Below are 23,948 nucleotides of genomic sequence, written 5' to 3' on the forward strand. Positions count from 1 at the left end.
CCGCATCTGCCCGCCTCTGCCCCTGTATGCGTGCTGCCCACTCTGTCCTCTCTAAATGGGCTGCTGTAACTTCTGTCTCTTAAGTCCTTAAAGCCCAGTCAGCCAAAAATAATTGTTTCCTCTTCCGTGCCACAAACTGCACATCTCTTCTAAAACCACACGTTAGTCCTTTTATTACAATTATTTTTATATATTTTACACCTGTCTTCCCTATAAGATGTAAATGCCCCCAGGACGGAAGAATTTGCAGGAGATTTAAGGTCCCGGTTAGCAGATGGGGACAAGACATGTGGAATTTGTACTACAATTGTTAATGGAACTTGCCTTATATCCAGACGCTGCTGAGGTCCAGAGATATTTGGATTACATTTATTTTACAAAGAATGCAAAACTCTTAAACTTATAATTATTTTTAAAAAAACACTATTAAATGAAAATATCCATTAAGGCTAGGGTACACATGACTGATGTAATTGAATATATATGCTCTGTATATATTATATGTGTATATGTCTGTGTTTCTCCCCTTCTTGAGGAATAAAGAAGAGATTTTTGCCAAAAGGGCAAAACTAGCTAACCAAAAATGAAAAAATCATAGAGAAGAGAAACAGAATAGATTTTCTGGGTACTCTGAAGAAAGCAGATGATTCCCATTTTCCAGTTTTGACTAAGATTGCCTACCTTGGTGAGATCTATTTCATATTAGCACTTTGCCCAACTCTCTAGAAAATACAGATTGGCAGGCAGGAAGAAAACATGCTTTGGCCGCAAAATTGAAAATAGTTGCTCTGAAACTATGAAAATAGTGATACCATAAGGATGACTATAAGCAGATGTCTCTGAAAAAAGTGTAAAACCCACAAAAATTCTAATTTCCTGCTATCACGAACACTCCCCTTTGGTTTTTTTTAGACTGTTCGCTTTAGATGGCCAGGTGGACTTGGGGAAATGGCTAACATATATAGATTTTCCATCTCTCTAAGTGCAAGTATTTGGAAGCTAGTGAATGTCTGGATCATCTCTAAACCATCTTTCACCCAATAATTTTTTGGATCAAGTTAAGCCAGTGTCTGCAATCCACTGCCATGTAAGTTATTTCTGGCCCTGAAATTTTATTGAACTATGTGGATCATTTCACATTTCATAATGGAATGTCAACTTATTATTGCATTATTCTTCTCTTTGATTCAATCATTTTAGAAACATTTGGAAGGGACGAACTCAAATCAGTGTTAGTCATGCTCTTAGGTGACTGGTCTGACAAAATACAATCATAGAAAGATGTCTGAGCCAGTAAAACCATCTGGGCTTTCATGTTTTTAAGACTCAAATGTTTTAGATGGGTGAATCATGCCAGTGAACTTCAAGCCAGTTGGATTGAACCAGGGGAAAAATGGCCTGTGTCTGGGTCACTTTTTTCTTCTTTTTTAAATACATATTTTAAACTACACATAACTTAGATTGGAATATTCTTCCCTAAAGTAACTCTTACTTATAGCTACACTGTATTTGATACGTGCACAATTAAGGCTGATGTTATTTAAACCTTGAAGGGATAAATGACAATTTAAGTATGCACTAGTAATTTTCAGTAGTATTCTAATTCTAACGGTCAGCAGCTTTCCTTGGAGTTTATCTTGCTACTTGGGCCCTACAGGATTAAGACGGCGACTCTGATACCCAAGTACTCAGAATGAATTCAAGGTGGTGCTCAGAAGTATAGGTGAGAGGGTATGGCCTTGCACCTTCAAGGAACCAACCCACTTTAGGTACTTAATACTCAGTAATAAGATACTTACAGCAAGTATTATTAGATGCCGTCCAGGCAGCCGCCCCTCATTTCTTTCTGATATCATCCCAGTTCTGCCTGAGGTCCACCATTTACTCAGAAAAGGCAAGGAGAGCTGACTTTATTCCCAGCTCTTTGGGCAATATTAAGCCCATCTATGAGGTCATGCCCCTTGACAATGATTGGAGCGCCCTGGTATGCAGTCAGCCAATGTTGTGGAACATTAGACCACAAACTAAGAATTTAGAATTAGACCTTATTGTTTATTAAGAATTCATTGTGGGAAGGAGGAAAGGAAGTGTTAAACCAGCCAGTAACTGGATGTCCAAGAAGCCATACTTTAAGATATCAAAATTATAGACTGTCTTTTATACGCTGGTGTAAGGCTAAGACCTCCTCTAAGAATTACCTTGCGGCCAATGTGCAGAAAGGGCTTTGTGGTCCCCAGGAAGGCGAAAGCAGAAATTCATTGCAGGAGAGATGAGGGCAGAACTTGTAGTGATAATTAAGAAAACTTTAAAAATAGTATTTGAATAATGTGATTATAAATGTGAAAGAGGTACAGTTTGTCCAGTAAGATGTTAAGGATCAATTATGTTGTTGAGATTTTAACTTTGTTTCTCCAACTATCAGCTTATAGTAATAGCTGATTATGGGGAGTCTGATTTTTTTTCATAATAGGAGCTTCTAGAAAAAAACTCCACTTTTGAAAAGAAGCCAGGGAAGACATTCCTTTTCTCTTTTTTTGCCATATGTTGTCGTATCTGCATGGCATACTAGTGATCTTGAGGTTAGCTGGTCTTTGACAAAATGGGAATGCTGAAGATGAGAGAACAGAAAGATAGAAAGATTTCAGGTTGTTGTTGATGTCACTGAGCAATGAATTAATCAGCCCTAGAGTCATTCTGCCTCAAGATTTTCTGCTCTATTGGATAGTAAAAATTCCTTAATTGCTTAGGCCACTGTGAATAGAGATTTCTCTTATTTACGGTCAAAAACTCCCCAACCAATACATTGTTTAATCTAACTTTTGTCTCTTTAACGAAAATAACAATACTTAGCATAACTCCTGGTATGTAGAGAATATGGATCAAATAACACTTTAACTACTCACTTTAATTATAACTATACACTTTAGTTATAACTAAACTTTTCAAGTTGTTAAATTATTTTCTGAAGGAGCAGGTAAGGCATGTGGAGTTGTAATAAAGGAACATTTACAGTGAGTCAGTGCTGCCTTTACACCAGAAAAATGGTTCAAAGAATGTATGGTTTAGGATGTTAACATGCATACACATTCTAGATTCCAGCGATTCCATTGGTAAATAATGGTTTCAACAAAGTTAAACAAGTTTCTTTGTGGCAGAACTGCTCAGAGTGTAGACTATACTTATATATCCTTTGAATTTCCAAGAGGAATTGTAATATGCTGCATTTCCTCCATTTTAAAGTCAGAATATTTCATAAAAGTGCTACTGTAGAAAGAAAAGACTACCAGTTTCCTTTAGTGAGGAGAATAAAAAATATCTAAAGGCATAGCATCTGTACCCACCGAGATTATTGAAACGAATGTTAATAAGAGCACCTTGTTTTTCTGCCCCAATTTCTTCTTTGATGTTATCTATTGGGACAGGAGGCTTCTGGAAAAAGGAGTACAGATGCCTGTTCATAATGTAGAGAGTGGGAAAAATCATAATGGCTTTTAGGAAACTCCAGTCTCAGGATGAAAGAGAAGAACTAGAAACTAACTGGCTTCAACTTAATTGGAAATAAGACTTGGGAGAATTTTGTACGGTCTGGTTCTGGAATGTAATACTTCCTCATGTTTGTCCTCTTTGTTTTCTTACATTGAAAAGGATTTATTTGCCTGGGTTCAAAGTCAATGATGATGTGCAGGATGCTGAAACACTGTGCTGGAGTCTGCAACCCGTTCTGAGAAAGGCAGAAATCAAGGGATAGAGAGTGTGGGAGCAGCTTCTAGGAGGGCGGAAGAACAGGAGAAAAGCAGGAAAAGAAATGGGGTTGCCCGAGGTGCTTCTCAGTAGAACAGCTATGTGGTTCCTAGAAGAAAAGGCGTGATGATATTTCTGGGCATATCAGTTATGATACAAGTGAGGATGCAAGGGAGAAAGCTAGCTGCCCGAGAACACAATAGGGACTTAGAAGCTCTGTGCCTAGAGTGTTCATCAAGAGTTATCACGAAGTGCTGTGGAAGGCTGCGTCAGCAAGCAAAGGGCCAATTAAGCCAGAGTCAGCCAAAACAAGTGGTGTGCCTAGGTGGAGGACATTCTGAGACGTCGGTGTCTCAAAGCAGTTATGCTGCTAATAATTGTGTAACTATGTCACGGTAAATCTTTATCCTTCCTTGGTCTTAGATTCCTCCTTTGTGAATGAGAATGTCTCTAGGACCCTTTCCAACACCTAATAGTCTATGATACCCCAGCTTGCCTTAAAACAGCAGTTGGCAAGGAGATTATGAGGAGAAAACAAAAACAAAGACAAATGGCTGTGGGAACACAATTACGGAAATTATCCTGGAGACAGAAAGATTTATTTGTTCCTGTTCAGACTGAGATTGCACTTTGATGATGGAAGCAAGAAATAATTTTGAGGCTGCTGTATGCTTGATGAAGCAAGTTGGGGCTGCACAAAGACACTTTGCTCTAGGGTAGAATTAGAAGTTTCTACTTAGGGGGGGTTTTAGTGTGTTTTTTGTTTGTTTGGACAAAGCAACCTTGGAATGTTAAGATATCACCTCATTCACCTTCTCCTGGTTCTTATCATAGAGATAAAAAATGGAGATATTGGGCAATGCTGGTGGAAAGGAAGAAAATCAATATAGGTGACTATCTTTGACATACTATACAGCTTTAGATGTTGGTGTGTGACAACCAGGAGTTGAGAGAGTGGATGGAAGAAAGATTACTCCATTTGTCTGAGAGAAGAAGGAAGTAGGGGTATAGAGCAAAGTTCTCTGCTGGTGGCCTTCCCTGGGATCTCCTCTGAAACTCCTCATTGAGGTTTCCATAGAGATTTGTTTTCTCTATTGTTTTTTAAAATTGAAGAATATTTAACATGAAATCTACCCTCTTAACCAATTTTTGAGTGAACAATACAGTATCATTAACTATTGGCACAGTGTTGTACAACACGTCCCTAGGACTTATCTTGTGTAACTGGAACTTTACACCCATTGATTAGCAATTCCCAGCCTCCGCCTCCCATTAGCCCCTGGCTACCACCCTTCTTCTTTCTGCTTCTATGTGGGGTTTTTTTTCAGGGGGGTGGGGGGAAGGTGTTAAACTTTTAATTTATTCTGTGCTCTAATTCTTTCTTTCATGACATTTTCAGTTATGGGAGCCAGTGGACTCATTTGGGGCCAGGTTTAAGGCCACTTGCTGCTAGAAGATTCCTGACTGAGACAGTTCCCTTAAAGCCTCTCCAAGTCCTCTAGGACAATCCGCTCATCAGCAGCTCTTAGAGTCGTTTGTCCAACTTCCCTGCCTTGGCCCCTTTCCCACATTCTACTCTGGACACCAGGAAGCCCCCTAGGGACCTTTGCAACCAGCTGATTATCATTTCTGTGCCTTTTCTTACCTTTTCTCCAGGCCAAGAGTGCCTTATCTCTCATCACCACTTTACTTCTTATGCCATCTTCAAGCTCCAGGTGGTGCATTGTCTCACAGGACAAAAGCTGACTGGATGCTGTCCGCTGAGCTCAGAATAGATTATGTGAACCTTCATTGACTGTATCCTGTTTATCTCGTGTGCTCTAGTGATCTGGCCTGAAAATGCGTTCCTTGGAGAACGAGGTCCTGGCCTTTCCCCAGAGCCCAGCACAGGTCCAGATGCTGGGCAGGTGTACAGTAGGGGATGCTCGATTAAAGGCTGAGTGCTGCTTTTTACTGCCTTATCCTCATGCCACTTACCATTCTGGTTCAAACACTGTATCCCACATTTAGCCTGGTAACCTTTATCGACGGAGGCCAGGACTCATAGTCTGTAAATGGACAGCACTTGATTCATAACTTGCATAATGGATAGTTAGCAAATATTAGTTCTCTTTGAAAACCATCCCTCCCACTATTCTTATTTTTTTTCAGCTTTATTGAAGTGTAATTGACAAAATTGTTAGATCTAAAGTATAAAATGTGATGAATTTATACATATAGATTGTGAAAGGATTCGCCCCCCCCATCAAGTTAATTAACACATCCATCATCTCACAAATATGCCTTTTTATATTTACCTTTTTTTTTTTTTTTTTTTTTGGTGGGAACATTTAAGTTCTACTCTCTTAGCAAATTTCAGTTATCAGTAGTGTTATCAAGTATAGTCACCATGTTATACATTAGATCCTCAGTCCTTATTCATATTATAACTAAAAGTTAGTACCCTTTTACCAACCTCTCCCTATTTCATCTACCCTGCATCCCCTGGCAACCACTTCTCTACTCTGTTTCTATGAGTTCAGTTTTTTTTAAGATTCCACATATAAGTGATACCATGCAGTGTTTGTGTTCCTTGATCTGGCTTATTTCACTAAGCATAATGCCCTCCAGGTTTATCCATGTTGTTGCAAATGGCAGGATTTTCTTCTTTTTTAAGGCTGAACGATAAATATCCCGTTGTCTATATATGCCACATTTTCTTTATTCATTTATCCTTCAGTGGACACTTAGGTTGTTTCCATACCTTCACTATTGTGAATCATGCTGCTATGAACATGGGAGTACAGGTATCTTTTTGAGATCATGGTTTGTTTCCTTTGGAGATAGACCCAGGAGTGGGATTGCTGGGTCATATGGGAGTTCTACTTTTAATTGTTTGAAGAACTTCATACTGTTTTCCACAGTGGCTGCTCCAGTTTACATTCCCACCAACAGGGCACAAGGGTTTCCATTTATTGTTATCTTCATTGACACCTATTGTCACTTATCTTTTTTGATAATAGCCATCCCAACAGGTGTGAGTTGATGTCTCATTGCGGTTTTGATTTGTATTTTCCCTGATGATTAATGATATTGAGCACATTTTCATGTACATGTTGGCCATTTGTATATCTTCTTTGGAAAAATGTCTGTTCAGGTCTTTTGCCCTTTTTTCTTTTTTGAGATGCTGAAAGTTTTATTTATTTATTTATTTATTTATTTATTTAACATCTTTATTGGAGTATAATTGCTTTACAATGGTGTGTTAGTTTCTGCTTTATAACAAAGTGAATCAGCTATATGTAAACATATACCCCCATATCCCCTCCCTCTTGTGTCTCCCTCCCACCCTCCCTAACCCACCCCTCTAAGTGGACACAAAGCACCGAGCTGATCTCCCTGTGCTATGCAGCTGCTTCTCACTAGCTATCTATTTTATATTTGGTAGTATATATATGTCCATGCCACTCTCTCCCTTCGTCCCAGCTTACCCTTCCCCCTCCCCGTGTCCTCAAGTCCATTCTCTACGTCTGCGTCTTTATTCCTGTCCTGCCCCTAGGTTCATCAGAACCATTTTCTTTTTAGATTCCATATATATCTGTTAGCATATGGTATTTGTTTTTCTCTTTCTGACTTACTTCACTCTGTATGACAGACTCTAGGTCCATCCACCTCACTACAAGTAACTCAATTTCATTTCTTTTTATGGCTGAGTAATATTCCACTGTATATATGTGCCACATCTTCTTTATCCATTCATCTGTCAGTGGACATTTAGGTTGCTTCCATGAGTTGGCTATTGTAAATAGTGCTGCAGTGAACATTGTGGTACATGACTCTTTTTGAATTATGGTCTTCTCAGGGTATATGCCCAGTAGTGGGATTGCTGGGTCACATGGTAGTTCTATTTTTAGTTTTTTAAGGAACCTCCATACTGTTCTCCATAGTGGCTGTATCAATTTACATTCCCACCAAGAGTGCCAGAGGATTCCCTTTTCTCCACACCCTCCCCAGCATTTACTGTTTCTAGATTTTTTGATGATGGCCATTCTGACCAGTGTGAGGTGATACCTCATTGTACTTTTTTTTTTAAACATCTTTATTGGAGTATAATTGCTTTACAATGGTGTGTTAGTTTCTCCTTTATAACAAAGTGAATCAGCTATACATATACATATATACCCATATCTCTGCATCTTACATCTCCCTCCCACCCTCCCTATCCCACCCCTCTAGGTGGTCACAAAGCACTGAGCTGATCTCCCTGTGCCATGCGGCTGCTTCCCACTAGCTACTTTATTTGGTAGTATATATTAGTCCATGCCACTCTCTCACTTCATCCCAGCTTACCCTTACCCCTCCCTGTGTCCTCAAGTCCATTCTCTACATCTGCGTCATTATTCCTGTCCTGCCCCTAGGTTCTTCATAACCATTTTTCAAAAAAATTCCATATATATGTGTTAGCATATGGGATTTGTTCTTCTCTTTCTGACTTGCTCTTTATGACAGACTCTAGGTCCATCCACCTCACTACAAATAACTCAATTTCATTTCTTTTTTATGGCTGAGTAATATTCCATTGTATATATGTACCACTTCTTCTTTATCCATTCGTTTGTCGATGGACATTTAGGTTGCTTCCATGGCCTGACTATTGTAATAGAGCTGCAGTGAACATTGTGGTACATGACTCTTTTTGAATTTTGGTTTTCTCAGGGTATATGCCCAGTAGTGGGATTGCTGGGTCATATGGTAGTTCTATTTTTACTTTTTTAAGGAGCCTCCATACTGTTCTCCATAGTGGCTCTATCAATTTACATTCCCACCAACAGTGCAAGAGGGTTCCCTTTTCTCCACACCCTCTCCAACATACATTGTTTGTAGATGTTTTGATGATGGCCATTCTGACCGGTGTGCGGTGATACCCCATTGTAGTTTTGATTTGCATTTCTCTAAGGATTGGTGATGTTGAGCATTCTTTCATGTGTTTGTTGGCAATCTGTATATCTTCTTTGGAGAAATGTCTATTTAGGTCTTCTGCCCATTTTTGGATTGGGTTGTTTGGTTTTTTGATATTGAGCTGCATGAGCTGCTTGTGTATTTTGGAGATTAATTCTTTGTCATTTACTTCATTTGCAAATATTTTCTCCCATTTGAGTGTTGTCTTTTCATCTTGTTTATGGTTTCCTTTGCTGTGCAAAAGCTTTTAAGTTTCATTAGGTCCCATTTGTTTATTTTTGTTTTTATTTCCATTTCTCTAGGAGGTGGGTCAAAAAGGATCTTGCTGTTATTTATGTCATAGGGTGTTCTGCCTATGTTTTCCTCTAAGAGTTTTATAGTGTCTGAGCTTACATTTAGGTCTTTAATCCATTTTGAGTTTATTTTTGTATATGGTGTTAGGGAGTGTTCTAATTTCATTCTTTTACATGTAACTGTGCAGTTTTCCCAGCACCACTTATTGAAGAGGCTGTCTTTTCTCCGTGCATGGGTTTATCTCTGGGCTTTCTATCCTGTTCCATTGATCTATATTTCTGTTTTTGTGCCAGTACCATACTGTCTTGGTTACTGTAGCTTTTTTTATAGTCTGAAGTCATGGAGCCTGATTCCTCCAGCTCTATTTTTCTTTCTCAAGATTGCTTTGGCTATTCGGGGTCTTTTGTGTTTCCATCCAAAATGTGAAATTTTTTGTTCTAGTTCTGTGAAAAATGCCATTGGTAGTTTGATAGGGATTGTATTGAATCTGTAGATTGCTTTGGGTAGTATAGTCATTTTCACAATGTTGATTCTTCCAATCCAAGAACATGGTAAATCTCTCCATCTGTTTGTATCATCTTTAATTTATTTCATCAGTATCTTATAGTTTTCTGCATACAGGTCTTTTGCGTCCTTAGGTAGGTTTATTCCTGGGTATTTTATTCTTTTTGTTGCAGTGGTAAATGGGAGTGTTTCCTTAATTTCTCTTTCAGATTTTTCACCATTAGCCTATAGGAATGCAAGAGATTTCTGTGCATTAATTTTGTACCCTGCTACTTTACCAAATTCATTGATTAGCTCTAACAGTTTTCTGGTAGCATCTTTAGGATTCTCTATGTATAGTATCATGTCATCTGCAAACAGTGACAGTTTTACTTCTTCTTTTCCGATTTGGATTCCCCTTATTTCTTTTTCTTCTAAGATTGCTGTGGCTAAAACTTCCAAAACTATGTTGAATAATAGTGGTGAGAGTGGGCAACCTTGTCTTGTTCCTGATCTTAGTTGAAACGGTTTCAGTTTTTCAGCACTGAGAACGATGTTGGCTGTGGTTTTGTCATATATGGCCTTTATTATGTTGAGGTAGGTTTCCTCTATGCCTACTTTCTGGAGAGTTTATATCATAAATGGGTGTTGAATTTTGTCAAAAGCTGTTTCTGCATCTATTGAGATGATCATATGATTTTTCTCCTTCATTTTGTTAATATGGTTTATCACATTGATTGTGTATATTGAAGAATCCTTGCATCCCTGGGATAAACCCCACTTGATCATGGTGTATGAGCCTTTTAATGTGTTGCTGGATTCTGTGTGCTAGTATTTTGTTGAGGATTTTTGCATCTATGCTCATCAGTGATATTGGCCTGTAGTTTACTTTTTTTGTGACATCTTTGTCTGGTTTTGGTATCAGGGTGATGGTGGCTTCATAGAATGAGTTTGGGAGTATTCCTCCCTCTGCTATATTTTGGAAGAGTTTGAGGATAGGTGTTAGCTCTTCTCTAAATCTTTGGTAGAATTCGCCTGTGAAGCCATCTGGTCCTGGGCTTTAAGTTGCTGGAAGATTTCTAATCACAGTTTAATTTTCAGTACCTGTGATTGGTCAGTTTATATTTTCTATTTCTTCCTGGTTCAGCCTCGGAAGGTTGTGCTTTCCTAAAAATTTGTCCGTTTCTTCCAGGTTGTCCATTTTATTGGCAAATTGTTGCTTGTAGTAATCTCTCATGATCCTTTGTATTTCTGTGGTGTCAGTTGTTACTTCTTTTTCATTTCTATTTCTATTGATTTGACTCTTCTCCTTTTTTTTTTTGATGAGTCTGGCTAATGCTTTATCAATTTTGTTTATCTTCTCAAAGAACCAGTTTTTAGTTTTATTTATCTTTGCTATCATTTCCTTCATTTCTTTTTCATTTATTTCTGATCTGATATTTATGATTTCTTGCCTTCTGCTATCTTTGGAGTTGTTTTGTTCTTCTTTCTCCAATTGCTTTAGGTGTAAGGTTAGGTTGTTTATTGGAGATTTTACTTGTTTCTTGAGGTAGGATTGTATTGCTATAAACTTCCCTCTTAGAACTGCTTTTGCTGCATCCCATAGATTTGGGTTCGTCGTGTTTTCATTGTCATTTGTTTCTAGGTATTTTTTAATTTCCTCTTCGATTTCTTCAGTGATGTCTTGGTTATTTAGTAGTGTATTGTTTAGCCTCCATTTGTTTGTATTTTTTACAGTTTTTCTTCCTGTAATTGATATCTAGTCTCATAGCGTTGCGGTCAGAAAAGGTACTTGATATGATTTCAGTTTTCTTAAATTTACCAAGGCTTGATTTGTGACCCGAGATATGATCTATCCTGGAGAATGTTCCATGAGCACTTGAGAAGAACGTGTATTCTGTTGTTTTTGGATGGAATGTCCTATAAATATCAATTAAGTCCATCCTGTTTAATGTATCATTTAAAGCTTGTGTTTTTTAACTTATTTTCATTTTGGATGATCTGTGCATTGGTGAATGTGGGGTGTTAAAGTCCCCTACTATGATTGTGTTACTCTCGATTTCCCCTTTTATGGCTGTTAGCATTTGCCTTATGTATTGAACTGCTCCTATGTTGGGTGCATAAATATTTACAATGGTTACATCTTCTTCTTGGTTTGATCCCTTGAACATTATGAGGTGTTCTTCTTTGTCTCTTATAATAGTCCTTATTTTAAAGTCTATTTTGTCTGATATGAGAATTGCTACTCCAGCTTTCTTTTGATTTCCATTTTCATGGAATATCTTTTTCCATCCCCTCACTTTCAGTCTGTATGTGTCACTAGGTCTGAAGTGGGTCTCTTGTAGACAACATATATATGGGTCTTGTTTTTGTATCCATTCAGCCAGTCTGTGTCTTTTCCTGGAGCATTTAATCCATTTACATTTAAGGTAATTATCGATATGTATGTTCCTATTACCATTTTCTTAATTGTTTTGGGTTTGTTATTGTAGGTTTTTTCCTTCTCTTGTGTTTCCTGCCTAGAGAAGTTCCTTTAGCATTTGTTGTAAACCTAGTTTGGTGGTGCTGAATTCTCTTAACTTTTGCTTGTCTATAAAGGTTTTAATTTCTCGTCGAATCTGAATCAGATCCTTGCTGGGTAGAGGAATCTTGGTTGTACTTTTTTCCCTTTCTTCACTTTCAATATGTCCTGCCACTCCCTTCTGGCTTGCAGAGTTTCTGCTGAAAGATCAGCTGTTAACCTTATGGGGATTCCCTTGTGTGTTGTTTGTATTTTTCCCTTGCTGCCTTTAATATTTTTTCTTTTTATTTAATCTTTGATAGTTTGATTAATATGTCTTGGTGTGTTTCTCCTTGGATTTATCCTGTATGGGACTCTCTGTGCTTCCTGGACTTGACTGACTATTTCTTTTCCCATAGTAGGGAAGTTTTCAACTATAATCTCTTCAAATATTTTCTGAATCCCTTTCTTTTTCTCCTCTTCTTCTGGGACCCCTATAATTCGAATGTTGGTGCGTTTAATGTTGTCCCCGAGGTCTCTGAGACTGTCCTCAATTCTTTTCATTCTTTTTTCTTTATTCTGCTCTGTGGTAGTTATTTCCACTATTTTGTCTTCCAGGTCACTTATCCGTTCTTCTGCCTCAGTTATTATGCTATTGATTCCTTCTAGAGAATTTTTAATTTCATTTATTGTGTTCTTCATCATTGTTTGTTTGCTCTTTAATTCTCTTTAATTCTGACGCACACAGGTCAGAAGAAGAGGGGGAAAAAAAAGAAAAAGAAAAAAATTAAAATAATAAATAAAAAAATATTAAAATAATAAAATTTAAAAGTAATAATAAAAAAGAAAGAAGAGAGCAACCAAACTAATAAACAAATCCACCAATGATAACAAGTGCTAAAAGCTATACTAAAAAAAAAAAAAAAGGACAGACAGAACCCTAGGACAAATCGTAAAAGCAAACCTATACAGACAAAATCACACAAAGAAGCATACACATACACACTCACAAAAAGGGAAAAAGGAAATTATATATATATATATATATATATATATATATATATATATATGTAAAAGGAAAAATATATATATATATGTAAAAAGGAAGAGAGCAACCAAATCAATAAACAAATCTACCGATGTTAATAAGCTGTAAATACTAAACTAAGATAAACATAAAACCAGAAACAAATTAGATGCAGAAAGCAAACCCCAAGTCTACAGTTGCTCCCAAAGTCCACTGCCTCAATTTTGCAATGATTCGTTGTCTATTCAGGTATTCCACAGATGCAGGGTACATCAAGTTGATTGTGGAGATTTATTCTGCTGCTCCTGAGGCTGCACAGAGAAATCTCCCTTTCTCTTCTTTGTTCGCACAGCTCCTGGGGTTCAGCTTTGGATTTGGCCCTGCCTCTGCGTGTAGGTCGCCGGAGTGCATCTGTTCCCCTCTCAGACCGGATGGGGTTAAAGTAGCAGCTGATTAGGGGGCTCTGGCTCACTCAAGCCAGGGGGAGGGAGGGGTACGGAATGTGGTGGCAGAGGCTGGCATGACATTGCAGTAGCCTGAGGTGCACCGTGTGTTCTCCCAGGGAAGTTGTCCCTGGATCATGGGGCCCTGGCAGTGGCAGGCTGCACAGGCTCCCAAGAGGGGAGGTGTGGATAGTGACCTGTGCTTGCACACAGGTTTCTTGGTGGCTGGAGGAGCAGCCTTAGCAATTCATGCCCGTCTCTGGTGTCTGCGCTGATAGGCGTGGCTCGTGCCCGGCTCTGGAGCTCGTTTAGGCAGTGCTCTAAATCCCCTCACACACCTGGAAACAATGGTCTCTTGCCTCTTAAGCAGGTCCAGACTTTTTCCTGGACTCCCTCCCGGCTAGCTGTGGCACACTAACCCTCTTCAGGCTTTGTTCACGTGGCCAACCCCAGTCCTCTCCCTGGGATCTGACCTTCGAAGCCTGAGCCTCAGCTCCCAGCCCCCACCTGCCCTGGCGGGTGAGCAGACAAGCCTCTCGGGCTGGTGAGTGCTGGTCGGCACTGATCCTCTGTGCAGGAATCTCTCCACTTTGCCCTCTGCACCCCGTTGCTGTGCTCTCCTCCATGGCTCCAAAGCTTCCCCCCTGCCCACCCTCCATCTCCACCAGTGAAGGGGCTTCCTAGTGTGTGGAAACCTTTCCTCCTTCACAGCTCCCTCCCAGGGATGCAGTTCCTGTCCCTATTCTTTTGTCTCTGTTTTTTCTTTTTTCTTTTGGCCTACCCAGGTACCTGGGGAGTTTCTTGCCTTTTGGGAAGTCTGAGGTCTTCTGCCAGCATTCAGTAGGCATTCTGTAGGAATTGTTCCACATGTAGATGTATTTTTGATGTATTTGTGGGAAGGCAGGTGATCTCCACATCTTACTCCTCCTCCATCTTGAAGGTCCCCCTTTTGCCCATTTCTAAATCCGGTTACTTGGGGTTCTTGCTATTGAGTTATTTGAGTTCCTTGTATATTTTGGATATTAACCTTATCAGATATGTGGTTTGCAAATATCTTCTTCCATTTCTTAGGCCTTTTCATATTATTGATGTTTTCCTTTGCTGTGCAGAAGCTTTTTAGTTTGATATAATTCTACTTATTATTATTTTTTTTGCTTTTGTTGCCTTTGTCTGCTTCTATGTGTTTGTTTATTTTAGATACCTCATATCAGTGGAATCAATGTTGTTGCATACTGCAGGATTTCCTTCTTTTTTAAGGCTGAATAAATAACATTATATATATATAACACATTTTCTTTATCCATTTTTCTCTTGATGGACATTAGCTTGTTTCCACATATTGATTATTATGAATAATGCTGCATTGAGCATGGGTCTTCTGGATGACAGGGATGAACCAGAGAGCATACCTTCACTCTCCTTTTCTGTCACACCATTGCTCAAAGCCATTAACACACAGGGCATCTTCTTTTCATAGAGCTGCCAGTACAATTCATATAGAGACCCTGAACTTGCTCCCTGTGTAATGTTTTGTTTTAAGCCCTTAATGCAATTGAGAGTAAAAAAAAACATGACTTACTTCATGCTTCATACTCTAAGCAACAACCTTCCTCACAAGTTAAACAATTTTTTAAAAAGAACTATGTGATTGTCCAACCCCAACCTCAAGGCAGCCCAGTTAATGAAATCCAGACTCTGTTTTGAACACCGACAAATGAGTTCTGGGATCAACCAGCCAGAAGCTATACAGCAGACTCAAGAGACTGGTTTTGAAGAGAACATAACAGTTTGGACTTCTCTGTGAATACTTTGGCTTCCTTTGCATCGAAGCCTTGCTACAGTCAAGGCACAGGAACTATTCCACCTAATGTGTTGCTGAACCCATGAGCATTTAGTCTCTGGTAGTATGGCTTTAATTTAAGGGAAAGTTTTTAGTTCTGTTAGCCAACTGAATTAACCCAAGTACATTCAAGTTCATATTGCTCCAGGAGCAAAGAGGGTTGAAATTAGATGAGTGGAAATTTCAATTTAATTTAAGGGAGTACATTCTAACACTAGAACTTTGTAGAGATGAAATGGTCTTTGCTGTCATCTTCTCAAAGTCATAAGATTAAACTAGGCTTCCATTTGTACTTATGCAAAAGAGATTGAATGAAAGGGTGAATCTGAAAGCATTCATGCTGAGGTTGTACAACCACTTCTCCTTCATGTATGGAGAGTATTTGTGTATCTAATGAAAAGACAGGGAAATGACAGCTATTATGCACTTCTGGTTTGCTAGGTATTTCATATACTATTGCATTTAATCCCCACAGAAATTCAGTCATCCTACTACTATCTGCACTTTAATGAGAAGAACTCACCTGCCCAAGGACAAAGAGAATTAGGCAGAGGTCTTTCTAACTCCTGAAACCATGTTCTTAATAAAAATGAACATTTATGGAGCACCTACTCTATGCTATCACTGAGTCTAAGCACTCTACACACATGATCTCCTTTAATTTCCAACAGCCTGATAAAGCAAGTTCGAATCGTATTCCTCTTTAATTCTTTAATTTCTAATCCTGAGGGTATTTAGGTGTAAAAAATTAATCAAGTTATCCAATGAAAAATGATTTGTTGCTAACAAAACTATGATTTGACCCTAGACAATTTAACTGCACACGTCTAATCATTAGTATACACTGCCTTACATCTATACCAGGCTGTTTGCTGGATTCTTCTGTAGTACTGATTTTGGCATATTTTTCTAGCAAGAAGTACACCTTCCTATATACCTTAGAAATAAACTGAAATTTATTCACAGATAATTTTTTTTAAATCCAAAATAATTATAAAACCACAACCCATAAGCTCTAAATCATTTCTAATTGTCACAACTATCATCAGAACCATAGTAGCTGTATCTTAGGGTGAATTGCAGCAGAAATAAGGTATTCCTGAGGTACTTGCCATCCTGAGTCCCAGTCATACTTCCAATTCTTTCTCTCCCAATAAAGGAAGAAGAACATGGGATTGCTAGTAAGAGTGACATTATTATGGGGATAACATTGCATTCTAAGCAAATTATTTGGAAAAAATCAATAAATTGTTGTACGTTATTACTGATAACATTGTGTGTGCGTGCATGTGTGGCATAACTTACAACTAATCAAGGTGTGCCCTGGTCTTGCATCCTCCAAGAATCAAGTTGTGCCCTGGTCTTGCATCCTCCAAGAACAATTCTACTCTTAACATTCTGTAAATGTGTGTAGCAGATAATGCTGATTCTCTGTCCAGATCTTCTTGGAACTCATTTTCACAATTTCCTTTTCCCCACTGTAGGACTTCCCATGGGCTCCTGGATGACTGAGAGCCAGAAGTTCTGGTTATTTATATTCCCTAAGGGTGGACTTAACCAGTGACTCCCAGATGTGGGAGTATGACAGCCCCTTTGACTTGGGTGAAGACTATTAGAGGCAGAATTCACAGTCCGTAGTTTTCTGCAGGATCAGGATGAAGGTAGCCTCTGGGAGACTTTGCCTGAGATCACTTCCTTGCTTGGCTTCCTCCTCTTTCCTGTCCTGCTTTCCCCACTCCTTTTCCTGCTTCCAGACTGGCTTCCCGTGGAAGCACTTTGTTAATAAATCACTTAAACTGGAATCATACTCTCAGGTTTGCTTCTGGGGAGCCAATCTGAGACAATCTATCTCCTGGTTCCTCTAACAGACTTCAGGTCCTAGCAGGGACAGCTGAATGTTTATGGACACATCTATCAGAAAATAAGAAGAAAAAAAAAAAAAAAAAAAAGGAAGGAAGGAAAGAAAGAAGGAAGAAAAAGAAAGAAAATGTGTATGGTTCTACTCAGTGGGGTACAGACAAGAAACATTTTTTTTCCAATCGCTGCTTTCAGCTGTGCTCTGTCAAATCCCTTTTCTTTTCCCTTAATAACATCTTGGGAAGTTATCAATGCTCAGTCTAGTTGAAAGATGAATCTCAAGCTTGATTTAAAATGCATCTCTTCCCCTAACTCTAGGACAGGCATTCAGCTGGGCTAGTTACTGCTTGGGGAGTATGCGTGCCAGTGGATGCTTCTCAAATACATCTTCCACACTTTTCTACAAAATGTAGATCTTTCTGTGTGTTGATGTTATTGGGGAGGAGAGTGAGAGAAAATAGTGAGCATTTCCAGACTTACCTAACTCCTGTTGTGGTCCTCATTCTATTGGTAGCCACCTCTTCTCCGACTAGCCCTGACCAGGGTTAGGGCTGTGGCACCAGCCGGGTCGTGCTGGCTCTCGTGGGCACAAGGGTGATTCCCTTGGAGGTCATTGCAAGGCTTCCAACTGCATAGCTCTCCATGGGAAAGCTGGCTTTAATGCTGTCTGTTTTTCTGCTTCATTTCCTGCCCCCAGAAGTATACTCTACAAATTCCTATTCCTACATCCCAGGTGGAGTGTCAACATGCTGGCTCAAACCCTACCCATGAGAATTTTATCCTTTTTTTTTTTCCTAATTCTCCTCTCCTGTTCATATAGGCTCAGGGTAGATCAGCAAGTTCACATAAGAAAACACCTAAATGTAAAATAAGATGCAGCATCCCTTTTTGAAGGCATCTTACAGTCTCTATGAGAGATTCTCTCGGAGTCTCCATGCCCAGGCACCTCTCACACTTTAGAGAAAGTGTAAAATAATATCTGAAGGCTAATACAACATTCCCCTTGAGGCCAAGGCCAAAGATGCTGAGGACTCCCCCTCCACTCTCCATGCCTGAGTCTTTAGATAGATGATAGATAAATAAATGATAAATGATAGATAACTGAGTTTTGCTCTATTATAGATGATTAATGATAGATAACTACTATATAGTTAGGTGATTGGTTTATAGACAGTAGATAAATAGATGGACAGATGATTGATAGATGATAGATAGATAGATAGATAGATAGATAGATAGATAGATAGATAGACAATAGCTAGTGAGTTAGATAAGTTATTGTGTAGATTTTGCTCCCTTTAGTTGAGCCCTGAAGAAATTAGTCTGGCCTTTATTGTTGGTGGCTCTTGTGACTGAGGGTACTGAGCACATGTCGTTTTTTGTCTGTGTGCTATAGAGCACAATGGACAATCTATGGCCCATGATACAAATATGGTTTGTGGCCTGTTTTTGTATGGCTTGTGAGCTACGAACAATTTTTAAAGGGTTGTAAAAAAATAAAATATAAATGATAAAGCCTAAAATAATAACTAGCTGGCCATTTATAGAAAAAATTTATTAATCCCTACTCTAGAGGTAATTTCAAGGCAATCGGAAAGGTTCCTCGCAACATCCCCCTACACATTTTTTCTGTTATTCCAAGTGAAGAGAAGAGAAGTGAGGATTTAGCATTTGTTTTTTTGCCCATCCCAAAAGATTAATTTTAGTAGCTATTTACTAAGCACATATTGTGAAATTAGGATTGTGTTTGGTGACAAACTGGTACAAAAAAAATATGTCATAGGAGCTGACCTCAACTCAGGAATTTGAAATCTCAGGAGAACTTAAATCACACATGTAAAGTGTTAATAGAAAGCAACCCATGTTTAAGTTATATAAATAAATGGCACTAATAGTAATTGCTGTGGGATTAGGATGATTACAAAGTCCATGCAGGTTGAAATAACCAGTAAAGAATAAGCCTTTATGTAGACTTCAAGGCATGCTTAGAGAGCTACAAATCCCAAAGAACTGGATTCATTTGGAGCCAAGATTCAAATGCTTGTGATTTCCTGGCTCTTGGGAATATCAGATATCCAATGACTTTTCAAATAGGATATAATTTATTTAGGAGTCTCAACTCCAGAACAACTAAACAGTGAAAATTATTCATATAGAATTTTGTAAATGATTACCAGAAATATTGCTTGAACCATGATTTGCTATGGTTCATGGTGTGATAATCTGAACTGTACGTACCTCTTGGTGATCTCTCAGGAGCCCAATCCCAAGGCTACAGACAGGATTCTGAGGACCATAAAGGATGATCACAGAGCTCTGAAGTCTTCATATAATTTGGAAAATAACAGCTTCTTAAAACGTTTAACAATGGCAACCTGTTAATCTACATAATGAGAAAAATTGACAATGATACAGTGCATCTACAGGATGCTAGGGCTGGGTGAAGTCTGTTTTCATCCTATGCTGGATGAAGTCATATGGTCAACAAATCATCTTTAGTTCTTCTTAACTGGTGACCAGCTTCCATAGCTATTTATATAAAATTTTTTCAGAGTTAAATGCCTACTATTATATGTTTATCTAGCAAGGTGCTGGGAATGACCAGCATTTGCAGTCTGCCAATTGTGGGAACATGAAGATTGATTTCTTTTTTTAAAAAATTAATTAATTAATTAATTAATTTTATTTTTGGCTGTGTTAGGTCTTTGTTGCTGCACGGGGCCTTTCTCTAGTTGCAGCGAGCGGGGGCTACTCTTCATTGCGGTGCATGGGCTTCTCATTGCGGTGGCTTCTCTTGTTGCAGAGCACAGGCTCTAGGCACGCGGGCTTCAGTAGTTGTGGCACGTGGGCTCAGTAGTTGTGGCTCACGGGCTCTAGAGTGCAGGCTCAGTATTTGTGGCACACGGGCTTAGTTGCTCCGCGGCATGTGGGATCTTCCTGGACCAGGGCTCGAACCCATGTCCCAGGAAATCCCAAAGATTGATTTCTGAAGTGTTGGATGAAAAATAATTGTTAAATACTTCCCTGTACCCTTTAATCACTGTATTTGTCAATAAAGCTATTGGCATATGGGTAACAACGTTTGATGAACTCATTATCTCACTGAGGTTCTAGGATCCTTATGCTAGGATTATTTCATTCCATACATGATCCAGAGGTCATTTTTATAGACCCTTATAGAATCATCCTTTATCATCTTAAAACAGGTGCATGACTTGGCTAGTTTAGATATGCCAGTACTGTTGTCTTTGAAAGCAACAGATGAGTTCCAGATTATTGGACCCATTTGTGTGTGTGATTGTGTGTGTGTGTATGTGTGGGTGAGTGTGATATCTGTATCTCTAACTCTACATCTGCATCAGTATCTTTATCTCTACCTCTATCTACATTATATCTATAACTATATAGATATTATTTCAATACTGATCCGGCAGTTTTTCAGATTTTTAAAAAGCTGCTATAATGTATAACCACTGAAGATAACTTGAGGGAATTTTTTGTTTGACCAAATATCCATTTTCCCGAGACCTCTCTGGAGGGGAGTAGAGCATTTCAACCAGAACCAGGCTTTGGGAAACATGACCACATCTGTATTTCATAATGATTTTGAGTCTAGATTCCAGCTGTCGGGATTTTGTATATTCTGCCAGGGGTATTACCATATTAACTTCTTGTAAAAAAACAAAAACTAAGAAAAAGGAAAAGAAAAACACCAGGCAAAGCTAAGAGACTAGCTTCCTTTATTTGCATGGCTTTTAAAATACTCTTCTGAAACCCTGAATTGAACATCGTCTTACTTGGTTTGCAATCAAACACAAATGGTTGAACCATCATGTCCTGCTAGCACAACTTCAAAAAAGCAAAACAAAAAAGCCAGTGGAGTGGATCAGGGTGTGCCACCCCAAAATATGCCACTTTAACATATTGATTATTTTGAGCTGAACACACTTAAGAAACAGTAGATGCAGGAAGGGCTCTCTGACCTCCCCCTTTTTACCTAAAAGCAGGTTGGTTATAAAATTTCTCACCTCCACCTTTCTACCTAAAAGCACGTTGGTCGTAAAATTTTCCATGAGAAAAATGTCCTCCCTGTACCAGAAAGAAAGAACATTTTTATCACCAAAGACTGGGAGTTGACACTGAAATGGACCTGTACAGACAGACCTATTAAAATAATCCTTATCTTCTATTAGTGCCTTCATACATTTCCTAGTCGCTGTCCCATAGTGTACTGCCCCTAGTCCAAGTCCCTTTGTCTTGTCACATCTCCACAGTGTATCATCACTTGTGTAAAACGGTATATAAGCTTTTGGGCATAATGATTTCTTCAGTTTTTCATTTTCCTTCTGAGTTCTCTTGTGTACATATAAATATATTAAATAAATGGGTATGCCTCTTTTCTGTTAATCTGTTTTATGTCAGTTTAATTCTTAGGCCCAGGCACATAACCTACAAGGATAGAAGGAAGTTTTTCCTCCCCTACACCAAGAGCACTTTGAGAATATTCATTTGCTTAAAGCAATGGATGAGGTAGGCATCCAATTTTTATTGGCTATTCACCAGATCATAGCACTTAAGGAAAAACAACTCAGCATGTTATACTTTCCAAAATATTGACATGATACATGTAGCTCTGAACAAAGGACTTACTTTCTTAATTTAGAAGAGGTTTTCAATAGATTGTAGTCAAGAAAGCCTAAGAGAATGAAACATGTATGGGTTTTTAAATCAGATACACCTGGGATTAAATCCTGTTTATACCACATATTTGCTGTTTGTCTTGGGTAAGTTATTTGACTTCCCTGATCTTATTTCTCCTTTGCAAAATTAAGGTAATGATCCTACGAAGTGGGACTGTTTTACATATTAAAGGAAATAATATATGTAAAGATCTTAGGACACAGCAGATACTCAATAAGAATTAGCTCCCCTCCACCCCCATCCCCAATTATTTGCCATGAATAGTAACTTAATCTGGAAACAGTGCTCAGAATACATCCTAGATTATATCCAGTTAATTCAGATACCATGTGCGAAAACATATATTTCAAAACAATTTATGCATCTAACCTTGCCATCCCTATACAAATGAATTTTTCTTCAAACTAATGTTGTGAATAACAGAAGATTGGCATGTCATTTGGCGTTTGTTTTAGAGAATCCTTCCTTTGTTGATAAAAAGGGTGAATTTTAATGTTCGAAGCAAGTGAAGCAAAGACTGAGTTAGGAGCTTACTTTTTTGAGCTTCCTTTGACTCTTATGTCCATTGGACCGCCAATTTTGCTTCTTTCACTTAGAAACAGTAAGCAAGGAAACTCACAAAAATATTAAAGCAAGCCAGTTTCCCCTCCCCCACCACATGAACCGTGTGATATTTGATGCAAATGTGGATTATAAGACTCCAGAGAAAATTTGTGGAAAAACAGAGATCTGAAACCATAGCATTATGGAATGTCTTCTAGGGAACTTTTCAATCATGAAGGCTTCCTTGATAAATTTCTGGTGAATCCTGATGGGAGAATACAGAAAACAGATAATTGGAGGCTCTTCCATCTTCTACCTGGAGAGAGATTTACTGTAACACCCCTAGGTTTCTGGGGTAAGGGGAGGGTGATAATCCTTTTGTTTACATAATTCTGAAAAGGGGGGTTTAATTTTAAACATTGGTTTGAAAATAATTTTAATTATGTAAATAATATAACTAATGGAAAATTTCGAAGAAGGGAAAAAAAGTGACCATTAATCCCAGTACCTTAAAACAATTATGATAACAATGAGCTGATGTTTTATACAGTTTACATAGTTGTAATCATAATATAAATAATCTACTTCTTTTAACATCCTTCATATTTTCCACCTTGAATATAGATTTTATAATGATTGATTTAACACTAGCCTCATATTTCACTTGATGTTTGTAACAATTTACTTAACTACTTTCCTACTTTTAGACATTTAATTGTTTCCAAAGGAGTTGTTTTAAGGATTGTGACAAATATTTCTAAATGCCCGAGTATTTAAAACAAAAAATGAAAACAGTAATGAAAAAACAGACACTCATTTAATGACAAAGGTGGAAGGGCAGCCACTTACCTAGAACCACCTCTATGGCCCTCTGGTCTAGGGGTCATCCCACCTCTGAATAAACACTTCTGTTACCACACTCGGGTTTGGCTGTTCACTGCTCAAAAGCCAATACTCAAGAGGCAAGTGCTGGTAGAAAGAAAAGTTGCTTTAATCAGAAAAGCTGGCAATCTGGGAGAAGGCAGACCTGTGTCCCAAAAACCAACTCTGAAGATGCTGCTCAGCCACGAAAGTTTTTAAAGGGAAAAGGGGAAGTAATCTCAGTTAATCATTGAGATAGGGGATCAGACTCATCACCATCTCCCACTGCATGCAGGCTTGTCGACTCCTTGTGATCTTTCTTTAGATGCTATCTTGTTCCACAGTTTGTTTGTGAGATTACCAAAGGGGAAGCTAGGGAAGAGATCTGGTCATCTGTTAATTACTTGTTCTTCATTTCTACTTCTTTGATCTGTCAACTACAAATTGGCACTTGCCATTGGCACTTTCCATCTATCTCTACAAGGATTAAATCATGTGCTGCTGCAACTGCTGACTTTCAACACCCTCTGAAAGGAATACAGGGTGGAGAGTAGAAATGAGGCACTTTGTGCTCTGGGAAAAACTGGCAGAACAGGTCTTCAGACAGATATTTTCAGGAACCGATTTTATGAGCCCAATTTTTGTATCTCCTCCTATCTAGAAAAGCACTAAAATCCTTCATGGTGATGTCTGCTCCTCGTGACTAGCAGTAACCTGCAC

Source organism: Balaenoptera borealis (assembly GCF_965194805.1).
Source record: "Balaenoptera borealis genome assembly, chromosome: 6".
Classification (NCBI taxonomy): Eukaryota; Metazoa; Chordata; class Mammalia; order Artiodactyla; family Balaenopteridae; genus Balaenoptera; species Balaenoptera borealis.